This window comes from Bombus vancouverensis, chromosome 5 (assembly GCF_051014615.1).
Source record: "Bombus vancouverensis nearcticus chromosome 5, iyBomVanc1_principal, whole genome shotgun sequence".
In the NCBI taxonomy this organism is placed as follows: Eukaryota; Metazoa; Arthropoda; class Insecta; order Hymenoptera; family Apidae; genus Bombus; species Bombus vancouverensis.
The window spans coordinates 17,959,685-17,979,392 of record NC_134915.1 but is presented as its reverse complement, the minus strand read 5'-3'; the positions used below and the strand labels follow the sequence as shown (position 1 = coordinate 17,979,392).

At 44.6% G+C, this 19,708-nt stretch overlaps 1 protein-coding gene across 3 annotated transcripts in view; it reads left to right on the top strand.

Moving 5' to 3' along the window:
* The window catches only part of fz2 (frizzled 2), a 134,341-nt gene that overhangs the window by 108,288 nt on the left and 6,345 nt on the right, over positions 1-19,708 (top strand). The window lies entirely within an intron of this gene.

Genomic DNA, 19,708 nt, shown 5'->3' with positions numbered 1-19,708 from the left:
GAGCTGGTTTCGCCAGAGTATATACGAGCCAAGAGGACGACCGGTGCACGCCTTGCCTCTGCTCTTCTGCTTGTTCGCTCGCTCGCTCGCTCGCTCGCTCTCGTTCCGCCGCTTGCTTACTTGCTCGCGCTTGCTTGCTGGTTGTTCGTGAAAAGTAAACAGCCAGCCGTGGCAACGACTTGCCGGTGTTCCAGCGCGTCATCGTTGCACCGCCTCCCCTGGCCGCTGGCTAAACGATAGAGATAGGAGAGTAGAGAACGAACAGCCAGGTAAAACGACTACACGCTGCAAGCTTTCTATCCAGCTCTGACCAGGGACGCGCCGGGCTGACCACCTCCTTCTTCGTGTCTTCCTGGAATTAGACGCCTCGTTTGCCGAACAATCTTCCGATCCTCTTTGTGCGTGGGCGGTAAGAATTAGGGGACGGGGACCTTTTATTGGGGTTTATAGGAGTCGTTACTGACAAAGCTGTAGGCACTGTTTTCGTCCTTCGAATCGGTTTCTGCTCTGCGGACAGTTGGAGTACTTTGAGAGCGTTAATGTGTGTCTTACAGGGGCGAGCGAAACTTCCATAAGGAAGAGACACGAAGAGACGCATTTTTTTTTATAGAGAAGCGACTCTATTTCTACCTGTTGGTATCTCTGTACTTTATTATCCGATAGGTTTTCAAGCTAGTCGTTCAAAGATTTAGTTTATAACGAACGAACTGCGAGTATCCGCGTCTCGAATAAACGCTCTCGACTTATCGATAGACGAAAACCATTTTCGATATAACTTCTCCCTTAGACCCTTGTCGAAATTCCAACAAAGTACGGCGATCTTCTCGCTCGTGAAGCGACTTTCCGTTTAACTTCCTACTTTCGAGAACGTTTTTGAATTGCGGGTTTATCGATAAAGAAAAGTGTAGGGCGCTTTTCGTCCAATATTCGACGGCATTGAAACGAGCAAAATGAACGAAAAAGGGCTTCTTCTTCCCTTTCAGCTTTCTCTTCGCGAAGACGTCTTAAGAGAGTTTCAATATATTCGTTTGTCGGAGATGATTTCGCAAATTTACTGTTCCGCACGAACGATGACTGTGAGATAATCGAAATAAAGGCAGGGGCTCTTAAAAAAATACGCGAAAGTTGAATCGAAATAGTGAGTCGGCACACGAAATGATTTCACGGAGAGGAAAGGTGAATAGAAGAGGGGCGAAGAAAAACTAATAAAAGCGTCCCTTCTTTCGACGCTATGAAATAATATTCTTCTTTCAGCAGCCACATACCTCTTGCAATATTATTCATTCCTATTCTCACCCTGTACTTCGCAATTTAAATTTACAAACTCAGCGTTCACTATTCATATTCAAAGTTTGTTAAGGGAGGGATCGTAAATTCTAGAAAATTTGCAGCTTACGTGGAATTATTTTCGCTGAGAAAGCCTGTGCTCCACGTACGAGGTATTTGCCCGAAGAATATTAAGCTATCGTATAACGAGGCAGCGTTTCAACGAATTTTAAGTTAGGATTATAAGGATCGACACGATTATTAATTCGCAATTTTCCTCCAATTTTCCCCCAAACAGGTTTTACAAATTTTTACGGAATATTTTAGATCGTCGTTCCCGATAAACAGAAACTTTTAACCGATTAATCGTTTCCCTGATAACTTGTATTTTACAAAATATTCTACGCCATCGTTTCCCGTAAACGCGAACTGTCGATTAATCGACCGTTTCCCAGACAATCTGCGTCGATTATCGCATTTCCTACGATAATTTCCTACGAAGAAACGCGCACGTAACAAAATATTTGTAGAAACTTACGTCTACGTAAAAGCGTATTATTTATCGAACGACCAAATACAATTTTCTCTTTACACGTACTCGTGTACATTCCTGCAGAAAATTTCCGAAAACCATAAAATTCGCTTCAACGAGCTTGGCTGCAACGATGCAGCAAAAGCATTCCCGAACACGAATCCTCCTCGACCGCAATTTCACCGTGGTACTCTAACCAGCGGAGGGAGAGAAGGAGAGAGACGGAGCGAGAGATTCCCCCGGCCGATTGGTCGGTGGTTGCGGCCCTGTCAGACACCAGCACGGCAAAACGGCGCTCGATAACGTCGATAGCGCACGAGTTACGAGCGTATACACACACCGGGTCGTTTGGTGCATCCGCCCCGAAGGAAGGAGTCACGGCCCCGATCGTGGCGGTTGCCACGGCGAGGAGGAAGCGCTCGCGGAACATAAGCGGACACGCCATCGGGCGTCGTTTCCGCGGGAGGAGCGACGGGTCCAATTAACGGGCCCAGCGAATCCATAATTCACTGCTAATTAATTAGCGTGCACGTGGTGGATCGGTGGAAGATACAGAGAACGGAACGAGAGGAAACGTGGTAAAGGAGGAGTTGGTTAGGTACGAGGCAAGAGAAATTGAGTTTGCGCGCGCATGCGATCCTAGGGACGCGTTAAACGTGGCCACCATCCAGTTAATAAAATACAGTGAAATTTTAGTTACTTTTAAAATTTGTTTCACTTTGCTTCGATTTGAGTCGTTTGGAGCAGAAGCAGCAACGGAAATCAAATGCCGAGTAAAATTTGATCGCGTCGCTTTTCATTCCTGAACGTCTTATTATTATTATTATTTTATCATCATCGTCGTCATCATCATCATGGTTATTATTGGACATTTACAATCTACTTTTCGTTAGTAGCGGCAGTAATGAGTAAATTGTTCCACGAATATATAAGCAGCTACTATCGAAATTCAAAGTATCGACAAGCCGGATGACGAGTTAATTCGTCTTTCCAGTTAACAGATTCGTTTTATCGCTTTTCACTTTCTCGAAGACGAAGCAATTTTATGCTGCGTTTTCTATTTATTTTCTACGTAGAATAATCTCCTGTCGATTCTCTACTTTTGTCTAGTTGGGAATTAGATAAATTCACGGCATACCTGACAAGCTTGCAGATTCGATTTTCTTAGAAACGTTAAATAGAATAAAATAAAATTTGGTAAAATTGTCGACTAAACGCGAAGAAGCTACGGCAAGCACGTAGCTAGGGAAAAATGGAAAAGGGCTGGCGGTGTGACTGCGCCTGTTTAATCCTTTCCTGGCCGCGTTTACTCATGCCCCACGACGAGACGAGCGAGCAGTAAACTCGCCAGCTAGGACAAAAGCGACTGCGAACCGCTTCTGTCCTCGTGGCACACCGCGCTGCCATTAACCCCTGGATTATTGTTCCGCGGTGGAAATGCCAGTAGTTGTGCGCTTGCTCGCTCGGCCACTGACGCGTTTCACGGGGTAGAATGTCACGGCGATAGTCAGCCGCGCGATTGCCGGAGAAAATGTTCCCGAGGTTTGTGCTCGTGGTCGAGGATTCGAAAGCCGTTTGGTAGAGAAGGGTGAACGCGTTGCCGAGCTAAATTCGATGGCGATGCGGCGGCAGATAAGTTTGACGATGGTTTTTCGCGTTAGGTTCGAGTAGTGGAAAGAAGAAACTCGCGAGAGGCAAAGTGCGAAAGTTACGGTTTACGGTTGTTTCGGTAGGTGCGTAAATTTGTTCGTCGAGTCTTCTTTTAGCTTTATAGCATGTAATCGATAGTTTGCCATCGCTGCAGACAAACGTTAACAACCTTTTTTTTACAATTCCCGATGATTCATTAAACGCTTCGATACGCGAAAGTTCTCAATTCTTTTCTCAAAATAAATATCTTACTCGCGATTCATTTGTTATTTAACGGATGTTCGATCAGAGACACGTACCTTCGCTGCATCGTACAAATCGTCGAAACGACGATACCGAAAGCCGCTTCGCGAGAAACAAGAAAAATGCCGGTTCGTTCTTCTTTGTTGTAACGTGGTTGGACGCGGCTCTGGACGAAGGTTCTCCGGTGTCTCCGCCACGCTCTTTCACGCCCGCCGTCCATGCAGCGCGCATTTATCCCCGGGGTAGTGTTTCGCGAGGGAGAGACAAGAAAAGACGAAGAGAAAGGAAAGGAGACGCGCGGCGGTGTCGCGTGATCAGGATGCAGACGGCCATCGTAATCGCACACCGAAACACGCAACCGGTATTTCGGCAACGGCCTAACCGCGTGCCCGCTCTTCCTCTCTCCACCGCAACCCTTAACGAGCAAACGCGAAACGAGAAAACGGGCCAACGCGCGAGGTGTCAACTTTAAAGTGGATCCCAATACCCGACCACTTCCTTCGCGACGCAGCGGACTCTCGGGTTTCACCTTTCCTCGGCTACGAACCCGTTCGCTTGGACAGAGACCGCAAGAAGGGGAGGGTTTCTCGTTCAAAGTTGAAAAGAAATTCACCGCGCGTAGCTCGAAACCGTAAGCTCGTCTTCTCTCCGTCCCTTCCTCTCCGCGGTTCTTCGAGTCTTCCGCACTGTAACGTTAATACGTGTTTGTTTTCTCGCGACGTCGAATACGCGCGTCGGCCATGTGTCGTATCCTATTGCCGAGTCGAAGGTATCCGAATTTTGACAGGGGAAATAGGCGTCGGGAACGAGGTGCGGAAGGCTAGTCGCTTGGTGTCCGAGTTAAATTCGGATTGGAAAGTTATTTCCTGCCTGTCTTCGTCGAGTTACGCGGCGAACGATACGTTGGAGTATCACCGGGGTTCGAGTCTTCGTTTTCCGTGCTGTATTTCTCTTTGTCCTTCGTCGCGAGTGAAACGTTGCAGAGTCGAGGATTTAAGTCGGATGTTACTTTTTACGAAGAAAACGTTACGTTGTTCGTGCATGTCCTCGGAAATAAAAACAAATGTTACGAGTATGATTACGTTTTAGAAAAGAAAAATCAATAAGTTGCGGTTTCCGAGAAAGAAATCGTAAAAATGGCAACGAGAAACATTGTAAAGATATACGGATATCGATAAAAGTTTATTTATTACGAAGGAATTTTTATGATTTTAAGTTGTTTGTATAACGTGGTAGGATACGTGTATTGGAAAGATACCATCTCTGCATTTATCGTTGCTTCTCACTTGATGAACATACCGGCACATATGACCGATCCATTATTCATATGCGCCTAAGCTCAACGATTCGTTCTAAATGTCTTGCCAGCCGACTTAAGGTTAGGTTCCCATACGCTTCGGAACAAGCGATCAAGCGATAGCGATAAAGCTTCGTACACTTTGTTTTCTGCGTTGCGAGATTCGCGCGAAATCAACTTCATTTTACAATCTTTGATGGAAGAAAAATATCTTATCTTCGGTTTTAATCATCCAATTACCAGTACTTTCAGTGCGACTAATCAATTTGCTTCTTCTGTCAGCCTAGAAGCTGTTTCCAACGTCCACGTAACGACGCGAATGTCCATGCAAATTCATATTTTTCTGAACGCAATGAAATATTCTAACGATTACCACAAACGCGTAACGGTAAGATCTTCTGTCACTGTCTAAACGCAATCGTAATAAACTAAACTGTCGATCCCTCGTGACCAGACCGTGGGTTTTTACGCGTTTACGGGACGTTTCGAGGTGGAAAAATGTGTAGAGTGCAGGATGGCGTCTATATAAAATACCCAAAGTGATATTTCCTAGTACTAAAACGAGCGTAAAAAGGTGGATTGGCGTGAATATTCGCGATCTCTACTCGTAACATACGTATCAATTTCTACCCTCGAACGAAACAGAAACGCACGCGTCAGGAAAGCCGTCGACGTGGCTTAATTCCACGGTGGCAACTGCTCGGCGCGTCGAAGAGCTCGTATATTAGCGGGCTGACGTGGGCGACTATCGGGAATACCTGTGCACGGTTTTTACCTGTCGATCGTGGTCGCGTCTCGCGCGATTACGCGCGTGTCAGGCGTTCGAAAAAGGAAGCGGGGCGTCCGCCACCGTTGCCTGCTGTCTCGGACCAAAGATATATAGAGTTATTAGACTCGAGCATGGGTCGCGAGGCCGCATGGAAACGCGTATAAAGCGTGCTTTATAATCTCATAAAGGCAAAGCGTGGCTCGGTTGCTCGCGAGCGCGTATCGCCCCCGGGGCCTCTAATAAATAGTTCCGGTTATCGGTCCTTTCGCGACTTGCTCTCCCGTTTCTCTCCACCTCTCGCGCGTTTTTCTCGTCGCGTTTCTCTGTTTCTTCGCCACACCGTGGGTGTTTCTTCGTCGTGGTGGAGGATGGCTTTAATAAACTCGTCCGGGGAACGAGCACCGAGCGAAATCGAGTTTTGTTCTCGTATCCGTTTGGCTCTCGGGGTTTCTCTCCATCGGCCAATCTTAGAAACGCTCGCGAAACCGCCCATCTTTTTTCGCGATAACGCCGAGCAACGAGTATACAAACGCCGGGAGGGCTTCCCTGCCTCCACTCCGTGGGTAATATCGTCGGCATCCTGGTTCCGGTTGCGGCGAGTAATACGGAAAAATGGTGACCGAGCATCGTAAAAGTTCACCGTCGCTACGGAAAAGTTTGATAGCGTTCGTTCCGCGAGAAAATGGAAGCGGAATTGCACGACTCGCAGTGGAGAACGTTGGGATTATATTAATTTAACTCGGATACGAGATCGTAGACAAGGCGAGATATAGCGATCATCTGTGGACCCTGTAGTCGTGTTTTTCTCAGAGTACGCTGAGCTTGATGAAATGTCCGTAGGCAATGGTGTATAGAGTCCATGCCGTACGCAATAACGTCTTTGCTAGAAGATCACGGCAAAGAAACGCTCGCGACAAGTACATTTTTATCGACGCAGAACAATAAATCGATCGACTTACGCGGAATAAAATATAAGTTTGCGAAAAATTACATTTTCCTACTAGGATTCCAAGAACAGACCGTGCCGTATCTGTTAGGTGAAAAAACAAACAAGTATATTTAATCGCATTTCTATCTGGCTAAAAGCGAATATCTAATCTTTCCGAGAAGAGCGTATGCATGTTAATCGTAAAATCAAAATATTTGATATATAGCCTTCGACGGTTGTGTCATCCTATATCGAAATATCACCGTCGATGTACGATCTCCCTTATCGGTATTCTTCAAAAAATTTACCACCGAAGATTACATCGATGTAATATCCACATCACCGCCGTGCACAGTTTTAATCAGCCAGAATTAGCATCCGCATCGAATACATAACGCTCGAATTTCTAGCTAGATACGTATCCGTAGATCCCGAGACAAGAAAAATTACTAACTCGCGATCCCTATTAGCAACGGCTGGCAGCGATCGGTAGGATGCAACGGAAAAAAAGATATTTTACAGGCTCGTAAGCCGCGCATAGAGCACATTTTCGTTGGCTTTGAAGGGTACGTACCTTCAAATTTCCTGATGCGATCGGCCGATGCTCGCGTTTCGATTGCCATTTTAATCGCGATCCGCCTCGTCGATAAATGGACGATGCCGCGTAGAATTCACGGAACAGACAGCTCGACCGGAAACGCGTTGCCAGCCGGTTCATCGATCTGGCCGATGCACCACGTTCGATCGCGTATCGCGCCTCGATCGCTTCGATTTCGATTCGGTTCGCTTCTTTTTAGCGAAAATCGTACGCAACGCGCGCGAAAATTACGCAAACGGCGTATCGATGGAAACCGTGGCCCGTTAATCGTGGTTTTCCATTGGACGGAAGGGAAACTAACGTCCGGTCCATTGGTAAGAATCTGTGGCGCGATTCGTTACGATCCGATATTTAATTTGGGATTTGGGCTTCGTACATGCCGATCGCGCGTTGCGGATGAGTTTAATTCGAATTTACGGGGCACTTTCCCGTCGCGCTGTGTCACGGCTGCCAGCGGCGTTAATTAATGCTGGGACATCCGGTTATTAACGCGGATCGTGATTTGTGTTTACACGAATCGCGTTAATGACCGCTTAAATAGCGGCCGTGTGTCGCGCGAATCGCGACGCGCTTTCACGGCACGTTTTATGGGGACAACCTAGCGAATTTATCCGTTCTGTTTGCGTAGCGTACATTTTGTAGATGAAGCTCAACTTCTCTTTTGAAGTTGCACGTGCAACAAGTTGGAAAAACACGAATTGCTTTTATTTCTATCTATTGAAGAAAAATTTGGTGGAACTGGAGTGCAGACTATATGCAATTGAAGCGTATCTTCGAATTTTTAAATAGAATATGGAATAGAATATTTCCTTCGTGAAAAAATAATCATAGAATTTGCACAGTGTAGAGTGGCACAAGAGAATTTGATATAATTTGGTAGATGATACTAATTCTCCATTTTTAAACGACCCTTATTTGTTAGAAATTGTTTATTTATCAGGTAACAAAAATCGCGAACAAGTATTCGTGTCTTTTAATCGTTTTAATCTTTTAATCGAAAACGAAAGCGATTTAATAAGTGCAACATAATATAAAAGAAAATGTCAAATTAAATAAAACCCAGGCGAAACGTCGCACTTAATTTTCGTTGCACAACGCGGTACCTGAAGTAACCTACCGATAAATCACTATTCGCTGTAATCGCGTCATTCCGAAGAGTCGAAGGGAATCGGCGATGAGATCGACTTCCGTGGAGATTGGACGTCCTGGAAGAATCGACCGACGCGACGAAGAAACGCCGTGACGATTTTTCATCGAGTGCGCACACATATAAAATTCTGGTTTCTTTGGCGAGTTCTCTCTCGTAACGTTGTACATATTCAGTCGTTCGACGTATATCTTCGTCCCGTGCAAAATGTTTCGAGCGACAGCAGATATATTTTACCTGCCGTTTGTCCGCATCGACTCGTCAGTGCTTCTCATCCGATCGATCGCTACGAAACAAGCGGGCATAATTTTAATTAATTGCCGCCATTAATCGTGTGATTAGCCTCGCAAGAACTTTCTACATTTTCTTTCCTTTTTGGTTAAGGCCTGAAGTCATTTAACCGGTGAAGTATGTCGTTGGTCATCTCATTGCTGCTTTTCGTAAGACGATGTTTTATATTTATCGTTAGAAGAATAAACATAAAACGAAACTGATATTTGATTAACCGCGGAATTAAACGAACGATACTTTCAAGTGTAGGAAAATACGAACAATTTATATTTTTAATATTCTGATTCTGTTTCGTTCGTCCTAGAAACAGACGTTATATAAATGTTACACCTTTAATCGTTGTTTAATCGACTAACGAATTTCTTTCTTTTGCCGCAAATGATATTTTGCATCGACGATTGTCAATCGGACGACGAAATGAATCGACGAGACGAAAAATTGAGAATTGGCGGATAATTCTGAAAAAATGCCAAATAGACGACTATTTACACGAGTAAAGTGTAAAGATTAAAATTCATATATTGAAAATTAGGAACATGGGTAGAGGTCGCAGAATCGGGCATTGTTCGAATGAATTTTTATTCGTCGATCTGCCGATTAATCACACCGATCTGGACCAAGCTGCAGCTAAAGTACATACGTATCGATGTCGCGGAACGATGTACGCGAATTTATTGGAATATCATTTCGAGACATCTTTTCGAACGTTGTTGCTCGCACGCCTTTTACAACGTGAGACGACAATTTATTAATGTCGTTATTTTTAATATGGAAAGCGTGAAACCTAACCGCGAAACGTGATATCGAGGTGGAGGTGTAGAGTTTCAAAGTAGAGACCTGTCTGTTAACTTCCTTTGCTCTCCGCTATATTTTTAACGCTTCGTCATTTAAATCCGTACAAGATGACTTTCTGTACCTGTGGATGTTGCGAGTAATTTGAATCGATTTATAGAGATATATACCTACGCAAAGTTTGGTACATCTTCGTGATACCATCTCGTCATCCCCGGACTTCTCCTCCGGGTATTTCAGAAACTCTTAATCAACTCCAAGGTCTTATCCTAATTTATGTAAATTACGTACAATAAAACGCTAGCGCAAACCAACGTTTACTTGGAAGACTTGAGATGTAATTTTGAAGTTATAGCACCTTGATATCGTTTATAGCTCATATAGAGTGGTTCAAAAGAAAGAACTCGAGAAACATGTTTTCCAGGAAGTTGTTTAATCTTCTTTTAGATTATGCGAGTTGGAAACGGCACAACGACGCTGTATTTTAAAGAATCGCTTCAATTTGTGTATAGCTATGATAACATATTTTGAGTACGAAAAGGAATCGTAATCTTACGTGTTCTTTTCCGCTGTACGTTCACAACTGTGTAAACTTTCGTAAATTGATAGTGTTATTTCGTGTCTTTTAAGCAAAAAATATCGTAATTAAGTTCTACCCTTTGCACAAGTTGGTAAGAATATTTTATGGTATACGCGGAAGAATGCGCGTCTCGATACCAACCATTCCGTGTTCGAAAAACGCGCCAACAATTTGCCCTCTCGCGGCGGCGGGAATACCCTTGAATTTCAAGAAGGGACATATCCCGCCCCAGGAAACAGCCTTCAAATTCTTATCGTAACTCGAATTTTTACGATCTTTTCTCCACTCTCTTGGCGCGAAAAAAATATCTCCGCTCGTATATTTTCGCGAGAGATTGTCAAGGTCTCCCCGCGTCTACTTGGAATCGAAACGACTCCGTAAGAAAACGAAATATCAAAGGACAAGAATCGGAGAACGAAAAAAGGAAAGAACTAAAAAGTAAAGCGAAGAATAAGAAAAAAGTAAAAAAGAGGAGAGAGAGGGAGAGATAGAGAGAGAGTCAAAATAGCAGGAGAGAAAGGGGAGACGCAAAAGAGAGACGAGCCGGGTAAGCGCGAAATAAAACGAGCGTCACTCTGTCGCCGGATACGCTTCCCCACGCTCGCAAATATTTTCCCTATCGAGAAAGGAGCAACCTCGCGACAGACCTCCCGTGGTAACAGGATAATTTATGCAAAAACGTCGACGTGTATAGAAAAAGGAAAGAGAGAGGGGGAAGGGGGACGAAGAAGAGTGGTCGCGGGGCGCGAATAGAATTTATTCGACAGAATTTATTCTTCTTTCGTGGCTTCCACGAAACCCGTAGGTCACTCGTGTTTCACGATTTCTCTCTTTCCTCTTCCCTCTTTCTCAAGACGTTCCTCGTCACTTTCGTTGCTGTTATAACTCGTGGCGGTTTCCTTTGGCGATTTTTATTCTCCGCTTGTCGATCCATCATGCAACGACGCGTCGCGCGACGGGACGCCGATTTGAAATTCCGCCTCGAGGTTTCCTCTTGACCAATCGGGACGAAGATCTCGCCGTCCAGAGAGAACGGATCGAACGTTGAGCGCATGTTTCGTCTATAATTAACACCGTTGCCCCCGATCGAGCTTCTCGGAAGGAATTAATTTCACCGTTTATGGGAGACCCTGTATTTCGCCTCTCGTTGTTTATTCGCGATGAATTATACGATTCTCGCGACGACGTACCCTTTTTGCTCCGTAAATCGAACTCGAGCCACGCGAAGTTCCGAGCAAACGGGATGTAGTCGAAGTTCATTTGTTGGAACGTTTCAGTTGGTGTTTGATCAAGCGAACTTTGGTTAATCGAGTGCACATTTACATATCTGCGCGCGTACTCCTATTACCTGTTTGAATTTCAATGGAGAAAATTAGCGAATTATGTAGGAACGTAGAAACTATTTGTTCGTCGAAATGAATTCTGTTGTATCGCGACAATTCGTTTATGCTTCTCGTTTAAACGATAGAAATATTAGTTCGGCTAAGCGAATTCCACGTTATACTTTTCAAATTTTAGATACTCCTGGTAGCGTTCTATGCAATTATTTGTCTGAAAGTTAATTTTTCCATTTACTTTTCATGAAATTTTCAACGAGCCTCGTTGGATGACATATCTCGAATCGATCGATCACCGAGTCTTGTTTTTACGGTTCACACAAATGGAATTCCACTGGTATCAAAATAGGACGAAGTCGGCGGATTCGCGAATGGTTCGCCAGAGGCTGGTCTAAACGAATGGCAGAGGATTTTTGTTTTCTGGAGCAGCTCGGACGGCGGAGTGGCGACTGTTCGTCGCGAGGGCGGATTTTTACCGGGGAAAAGTGGCTCGTTTTCCGGTTAGAGTCGCAACAGGTGTCTAGAGCTTTGCTCGTTTTGCCGAATATTGTTCGAAATAGAAAGAGTTTCGTCGGCGTTCCACCGTGCTGCCGTTCAGTTAGCTTGGCTGCTTATTAACCGAGTGAATTAACGTCGTTAGAATAGAAATCGTGCTCCGCGGTAGGAAAAAGTTTTACGAAGGATTTTTCTGCCTCCATTGTCTCTACTAGTTTGAAAAGTTCTAGCTTCGTGTATAGAACTTTTGCCTTGCGGAATTTTAACGTTAAGGTTTTGTCTCATTGACACATAGCGTACGTTTTTCAAGAACGTGTACTAATTTAACGTTAATTTCACGCATTGTTCGATATGGCTGCTTGTCGATCTTTCGAACGTGGTAAACAAGAATTTTGCAACACAGAATGAATTTTTATCGAGTAATTTTCTGTTTTACGAGTGCGGGATATCTACTACCGAATTTACAACGATACCAAGTGTAGGATTTATAATTTGTATCACGAGTATACGTTGTTGCACGTTGTAAAATGAAACCATTAAATCGATGCAAGAAGTTAAAGCAAAGAATAATCTAGGCAGATCGCAGAGAAATACGAATCACTCGATAAATTTGTCATCGTTTCGGTCGATCGAGTAAAATTTGATCCTTGCGTTTCCTTCGAAAGCATTCTTATCTTCCGTTAAACAGACGTCGTGAAAAGTGTCAGAGAATTTTGTCAGATTTCTCGAAAGCCTGTAACAGTAAAGAGATTAGAATCGAATTTAAGCCGGGCATTCTCGGAGATTGCGAAATCTCGAGAAATCTCCAGGCATCGTCTAACCCTGTAACGCAAGCTTCTTATAAATCTTCCAAAAAAAAACCTACCGACACGTAGAATTTCAATTAAACGAAAAAGCCAGAAACCGTCGTAAAGAACAGGAGAAATCTCGGCTCGATGAACGCTCCTCCAACAATTTCGTCACGAGCCTCCGGTCAAAGGTAACAGCTATACATCAAAGATACGCAATCCCAGAAACGCGTTTCTTTGTTCGCGAAACGAGAACCACGAGACTCGGGCAGACCCACACACAGGCCGAAAGAAGAAATCCTATGGCCCCGAAAGATGCATAAATCTCCGCGCGATCGCTTTGATTTATGGCGAGGTATGGATAAGGTGCTCGCGCGACGCGCTCGTTAGTTGGCAAAACTGACGGCGCGCGGTGTCAGGTTTTATATCAAATCGCGCGTCACACGCATTAATCATGAATTCAAGCCGGAGAGAACGGTTCGGGGAGGGCAGCAACTGGGACACACGAACAACGAAATCGCTCGCAGTCTCGTTCTCGCGGTCTGTGGTAGCGTCTCCCTTCTGTTCGTTCGTCTTATTGCGGGGCTAGACGCGAGCCAGCGAACGAGTAAACGCGAGCTGCGCCGCGGGACAGGCTGAATACGCGCGCTTGGAACGGGTTCGACGCGGAATGTTAATAATTGAAGCAGCCCGTGCATGGGAGCTGCTGCATGGAGAGAGAAGGCTATATATCGGCGCGTTAAATGTCTGCGCGGTGAAACAAACTTGTTAATCCTTTCGCGCGCGCCGCTGTCTGCCTCGAGCCCCCTTTCAAATCGTAATGGAGTTTCGACGCGTTATTATTCCGCCTGCTGTATTTAGCGGCCCGTAGAAAGCGGACTTTATCGCCCTTGTAAGTAGCGAATCGAGGAAATTGAAAAGCTCGGTATACGCGACTTCCACGTTGCATATCGCGAGCTTGACACAACCCTACGTTTTGTTCAACCGAACTACGGAATAGGCTTGTCTCTAGATGGAAGACTAGTTTATACGTTTAATTTATGCTTGTGCGATAATTGTTGCAAAGAACACAGATATAATATATTTCGGATATTTCGCCATCGAAAAAGGAAACGCGACCACGAACGATTAACCCTGCTATGCTTTTTCAGTCAATCGCGAGTCAATTTATTTTCTATCGCAGTTTTGTTCTAGAAATTAGGAATTGAACTAAACTGAATTAAATTAGTTCGCCGTACCTTCAAATTCGCTTGGACAAAGGTTTTCCACCGTTTAGAATTTTTTTCTAGAGCCTGTGGATGGTTCGGCGTACCTTCGCTCTGATCGTCCTATTCTCGATTCTTCTCTCGAATAAAAGACTTATTCTTGTTTCCAAAGACCTTTGTTTTATTTTCTAAGTTAGCGCACAACAAAATGAAAAGTTTCTCGACGACCACGCGTTGTAGAGACCAAAGACCACGGAGGCGAGTGAACTCGAGCCTGGAGCCTTTTCACGCGATTTCCTGCCGCGTCCTCGTCGAGCGCAGGCTCGTTCGCCGTGAGTTATGATCACCTGGCGTCGACAAATTGGCCGCTTCTCGCGCGCCGATCAGAGAAACCCCTCCGCGAGGCGACCATCGAGAGAAAACGCGATGCCCCCGAGACGAATCGACCAGCTCCGTGTCCCGGGATGATTTCTCATTTAGCTTTGATGCCTCCTTGATTCGCTCGAGCGAACACGCGCGCTCCACGAAGGATCTCTTGATGGCGTTCGACGCGCGTCGCCTGTACCTTGTGTGCAATGGAATTTAGTTTCAATTACGGTTTGTTATCCCGAGTGACGGTATTTTGACAAGATGGAGGGAAGGACCCCCTTTTTGCTGCGTCATGCTTTCAACTGAAAGTGTTCGTTGTGCGACGAACGCAGTTGTTACGGCGTGGTTGACGTTCAGTTCAGATATCCGCTTTCGCGCCTTCGGTGTACCGAATTATTCAGGTTTAAAAAAGAGTATAGAGTTTTATTCGTCGTTTCTAAATGTTTTCCAGGTTTTTCGAATCTCAACCATGTCTCGTTAATTCACTCAGTGAATTAATGATAAATCAACGCAATGATGAGATAATTCTCTTTGCGACTCGAATCGCATTTTATGCAGTAAGAAAAATATCTTTTGCTCTTTCTAGATATTTGACGAGATGTAAGAAATCGGAAAAGGAGGGAATTTAAAAATTGTCGAAGGAAGAGAGTAAGCAAGTAAGCAGTAGAAGAACGAACGTTTGTTGTGCATTCTGAAATAACATTATTCGCATTATTCCGGAATAATGTAAGACGTAGCCTGTCTTTTTATATTTATTGCAACCTGTCAGATTGTCACGTAGAAAACGCACGAGGGTTAAAAGCGGACACGTATTTATCGATGTTTGTAAAGTTCTCTCACGGCGACTATAATGGCATACTTTTCGTTGCAATTGAAGTTGCAATCTCTGATTTTTTTATCACGATGAATCGAATTACGAAATGCACGATATCTCTTTAATCTCTTTAATCAACGCAACACAGGTATAATAGGCTGTCTCCGATGGAAGAAGATAATGTCATTCGGAAATTCCGATATTATTCAATTTCTGTATTCCAGTCCTAATATAGATGGAAATCCAGTAGAAATTAGACATTGATGAAGTACCGATGATAATGATAATTACCCGATCCCCACTGTTGCACGCGAATCTAAAACTATTCATCAATCAACTCATTATTCCTGGAATAATAGCTGGTATCCGAACGTTTACCGTAATTACCATACAAAATTATTGCTGTGGTTCTCATTGTTTCGCTGGGAATAACAGCGAGTATGCGTATAACAGTGGCAAAACTTAACGGAGTATAACGTTTCTCATAATCGTGAAGCGAATTTTCAATACCATTGTCGTAGACGAGTATTTCTAATTGGTAATAGAAAGGTTGATCTTAAATTTGATGTGTTTTTTATTGGTTTTTAAATCTTAATTTCGTACGTGAGCAAGGACGCCCGCATTTATCAGGCCGTTATGAGCGTGTGACTCACGGGGAAAGGATCTGTTGACAGGCTGGACAGCTTAATTGGTTAAAGCAGTCAGGCACGGGTGAAAGAAAAATTCGAGTTCGAATCCCTGCTCAGAAATCCAATTGGTCGGGCCCTCTTCTTTTTACGTAACGTTCTGCCGACGTTTGTTTTCGTACGTGATCTATCAACAGCTTTAAAAAATCGCTCGTGGTTTGGAATTTATACCGACGCTTTTATCTTTTTTGTATTCATAACGTAATGAAGGCACTTGAACCATTTACATTGAAATGCAACTGTCAATCAAATATGCTTAATATCTCGATGCTTCAATATGTGGTTCAATATGATGCTTCGATATATATTCAAATAAGAAGCCAGTAAATAAATCGAAACGAAGTATGAATAATACATGTATATATATCTACTAAACATTTGTTGCTGTTAAAATACCACTTCTGCTGGATTTGCATTATCAGAAATGTCTTTACTTTAGGCGATGATATTTGTTCCAAACGCTGTTCGTTAGTCTGTTTATTGAAATACGTATAAACTGAAATTCATCGATTGCGTCGACAGAGTTGCTCGAATAAATCGAATTTTGACCATGATTTACTTGAAACCAATAATTCCTTTGCTTAATAATTACTGTCACAGTCATAAGCGTCTGAATTGAAGAAGCTTATCGTTTGATGAAGCAAGTCCGCAAAAAATTAGAATAAAACGAGCATTCGCCAAACGGACCACAACCCCTTAAATAAAGAACGCCCCTCCGCAATCACAAGACGTCGGAAGAAAAATTTCCTGGCGAGTATTCTCGTTTCGCCCACATCTTCAGAAAGAAACGGAAGGACGTGACGGAGGATTTGCATGCGAGAGGAGTAAATCATAAGCCAAACAACGCCGGCAGCGGGGCCGAGCCGTATTCCTGGCAAGGGCGAGGCCTTTAAAACTGATTCATTACCCGACACGATCCACCATCCTCTCCCCTTCTGGAACGTCCAAAGTATCCCGCGAAAATGTACCTTAATGGGAAATTATAGCGCGAATGGGCGAGGGAAAGCATCATCTTCATCACGAACACGCCGTATTCCACGAGACAAGATGGTGAATGGCGGTGTACGATGGTCACGTAGAGGGAAGGAGCGCGAAGGTGAGCTCGGAATAATAAGCGATAGCTTGTTCCCGCGGCGATGAAGCACGGAGTATCGCGTTTTCGAGCGCGATAATTTCCCGGTCGTGGGCCAGGCCTCTCTGACGCGTCAATAAGCGCCGCACGTTGTTCTTCGACGATTAACGATCGATCGGTCGAATCGCGCGTGACCGTGTTCCGCTATAAGGTGCTCGCGCGAGCGAACGAGTGGGATTCGTTTGGCTGGATGAATTACGACGACGAGGCCACGTGGATTAATAATCGAAAAGGCGTGCGCGTTCTCTTCCTGTCCGCTGTTTTACGTTAGAGACTCTGAAAGATGTATTGGAGGCAGGTTCGTTGATTTTAATTGCTTTGTGAGACGCGGTGAGTGGGAGGGCTGAATGATACGAGAGCGATTAATCGATCCGCTTGTCACTCTTTGAAAATGCTCGATGATCCTTTCGATTCGATGTCGGTCCAGACTGGAAGAAGGTTGCAGGTGTCGCGGTAATTTATTATTCCTGTCGTTTTCTCTTAATATTCTAGATATTTCAAGCTCGAGAATTGGGCAAAAGGATACTCGAAGGAAATTTGAATATTTGGATGACAAGGTTAGTCGATGAATTTTCACCGAGAATACATTGGTATAACTGATCTCGAAAGTTAAAGTCATATCGAACTAATCGTCATCGTTCTTTTAAACTTACGTAGTAAAAAATGGTCACGTGGACACCAAAGAATGGACACCAAAGGTCCAAAGGTGCACGTTCACATGCTCCCCCTTAAATTCAAGGGGTGTCTTTAGCGGGCGTGGGTTCCACTCGCATGAGTCACGTGCTTTCAAATATCAGAGAGGCACGACATAGGGTGGCTGAAACGAAAAAAGGTGCTGTCGAACGCGAAGACATCGCAAGAGACCGATCGAAGTCGTCCATTCAGACGTTACGAACCTGCATACTGAATGCCATGAATATCGAATTAACATGCCAGCCAGTTGACCTTTCTCGTGTTTGAGCACAGAGCTTCTGCGAGATAGAGACGCCTTTTATACGCTCCTTCTTTGTTAAAACCAACGCTGGATGCACGAGTTTCGCGAGTATTCTACTCCGAGACGACGACGATCGACGAGGTTGACTACTTGCATATTTGCAACTTTTACAGACTGGAGCTTTTTAAGGATCCTCGATCCTCCCGGTTCGTCCCGGTCTCTCGAGGCAGCATTTCGTTTGAATACCATTGTTCATGACGAATGAACGGCTTAGTACCGCAAAACGTCGAATACAGGCTCTCTGGATGGCTTAGACCTGGCTCTGAACCGGAAGCCGGGCAAGGGAGGAAAATACACATCCGTCTCGACTAGACAGCCACACGATTTGACTCACCGTAACGCTTTCTTAGGCTAATTTCACACGAACGTACTCGTACGTGCGCGTCCAACGACGGAAGAATGTTAGGACGGTAGAAACACGAGCCTCTCGAAAGTTAAACCGATCGACTCGATTTTTTATTCGGTTTCTTAATTTCATTAGAAAAGTACGACGCTATATTGATATTAGATCCTTAATATTAATTTCTACTTGCATCGTTGAATCGATTCTTGTAAGCGGTAGTACTGTATATTTCTGTGTGAAGTCAGCTTAACTCCGTTCTCTCTCAATCCTTCCATCTGCCGATGCAGCGAGTCTACGTCGCTCAGGATCGTTTCCCTGATCCTTTCCTTGCACGCGTCAATCTCCGTTCCGGCACGAGCCACACACGTAGCCTCGTAGGAGACGAGGAGAGAGGGGCAGAAGTTAGTCGTTCTCGCGAAGATGCAACACAGTGGCGGGTTTTAGATCGTATAAATAGCTCGGGGAACGCGTGCGTCTCGGGGTGCTAGCAGTTAACAAACGGTAAAACTAACACCGCCTCCTACAATAACATTTCGCTCCGGTCACGTGTTTTCCGCGGCCCGACTATTATAAGATCCACCGACTGTCGTCGTCCCGTGGCTGATGCTCCCTCCATTGCACGTTAACCTTTCTGCTCTCGTCGTATTCGCTCGTCACGTCGTGCCTGCTCCGCTTCCACGCGTTCCTTTGCCCTATTCCACCTTCCAATTCCACCTTCTTCTTCGTCGTGTTTCTTTTTCTGTTTTCTCGGCGAGAGATATCCAGAGAGACGCGCATGGCGTGCCAATCGAGAGTTCCGTTCCTTTCTCACATAGCGTATAGAAGCTTGTGCGAGTGTGTATACCCTTTGCCTTGGAATCTCTAGCGAAGGATCTAGCCTCGTCGGACGTTGATTTATGCGGCAGCCACCTGAACCCCGCGCCCTTCGTGTTCGTTAGGGTCGCAGACGGTCGCGTCTTTCGGCGGCCTCTTAACGAACGAATCGAGATTCGGCGGGTGGTTATGCAAATACGAGCACCGGCCGGTTGATCGCCTTCAACCGTTCGCGTTATATAATCTTATGCTAGCTACAACTCTGGCCGATGTCTTTTTTCCATTGGCGAGAACCATTTCGTTCCCGGGTTTAATTAGGACCACCGTAAGGGCCTCTGAGATTGAACACGTTTTTGTTGCATCCTGTTCGAACGAAAACGTATGGAGGATGGAATACATTTAGGGGATGGCTGATTACGGAGCGAGACGGATGATGAGCGGCGAAGATAGTGGTTTGTGGGGTTTTTGATTTTATTTAATTAAAGATCAATTAAAACTTATTTATTTCGAATAATAACGATTATTTAAATCTTGTCTTTGTTTCTTCCCAAGTTTTTCGCGCATGCCGGAAAATTGATCGTCATTATGCTAGTCTGATCGTCCTAATTTGAATAAATTGAATAAATTTCTGTGTTATTC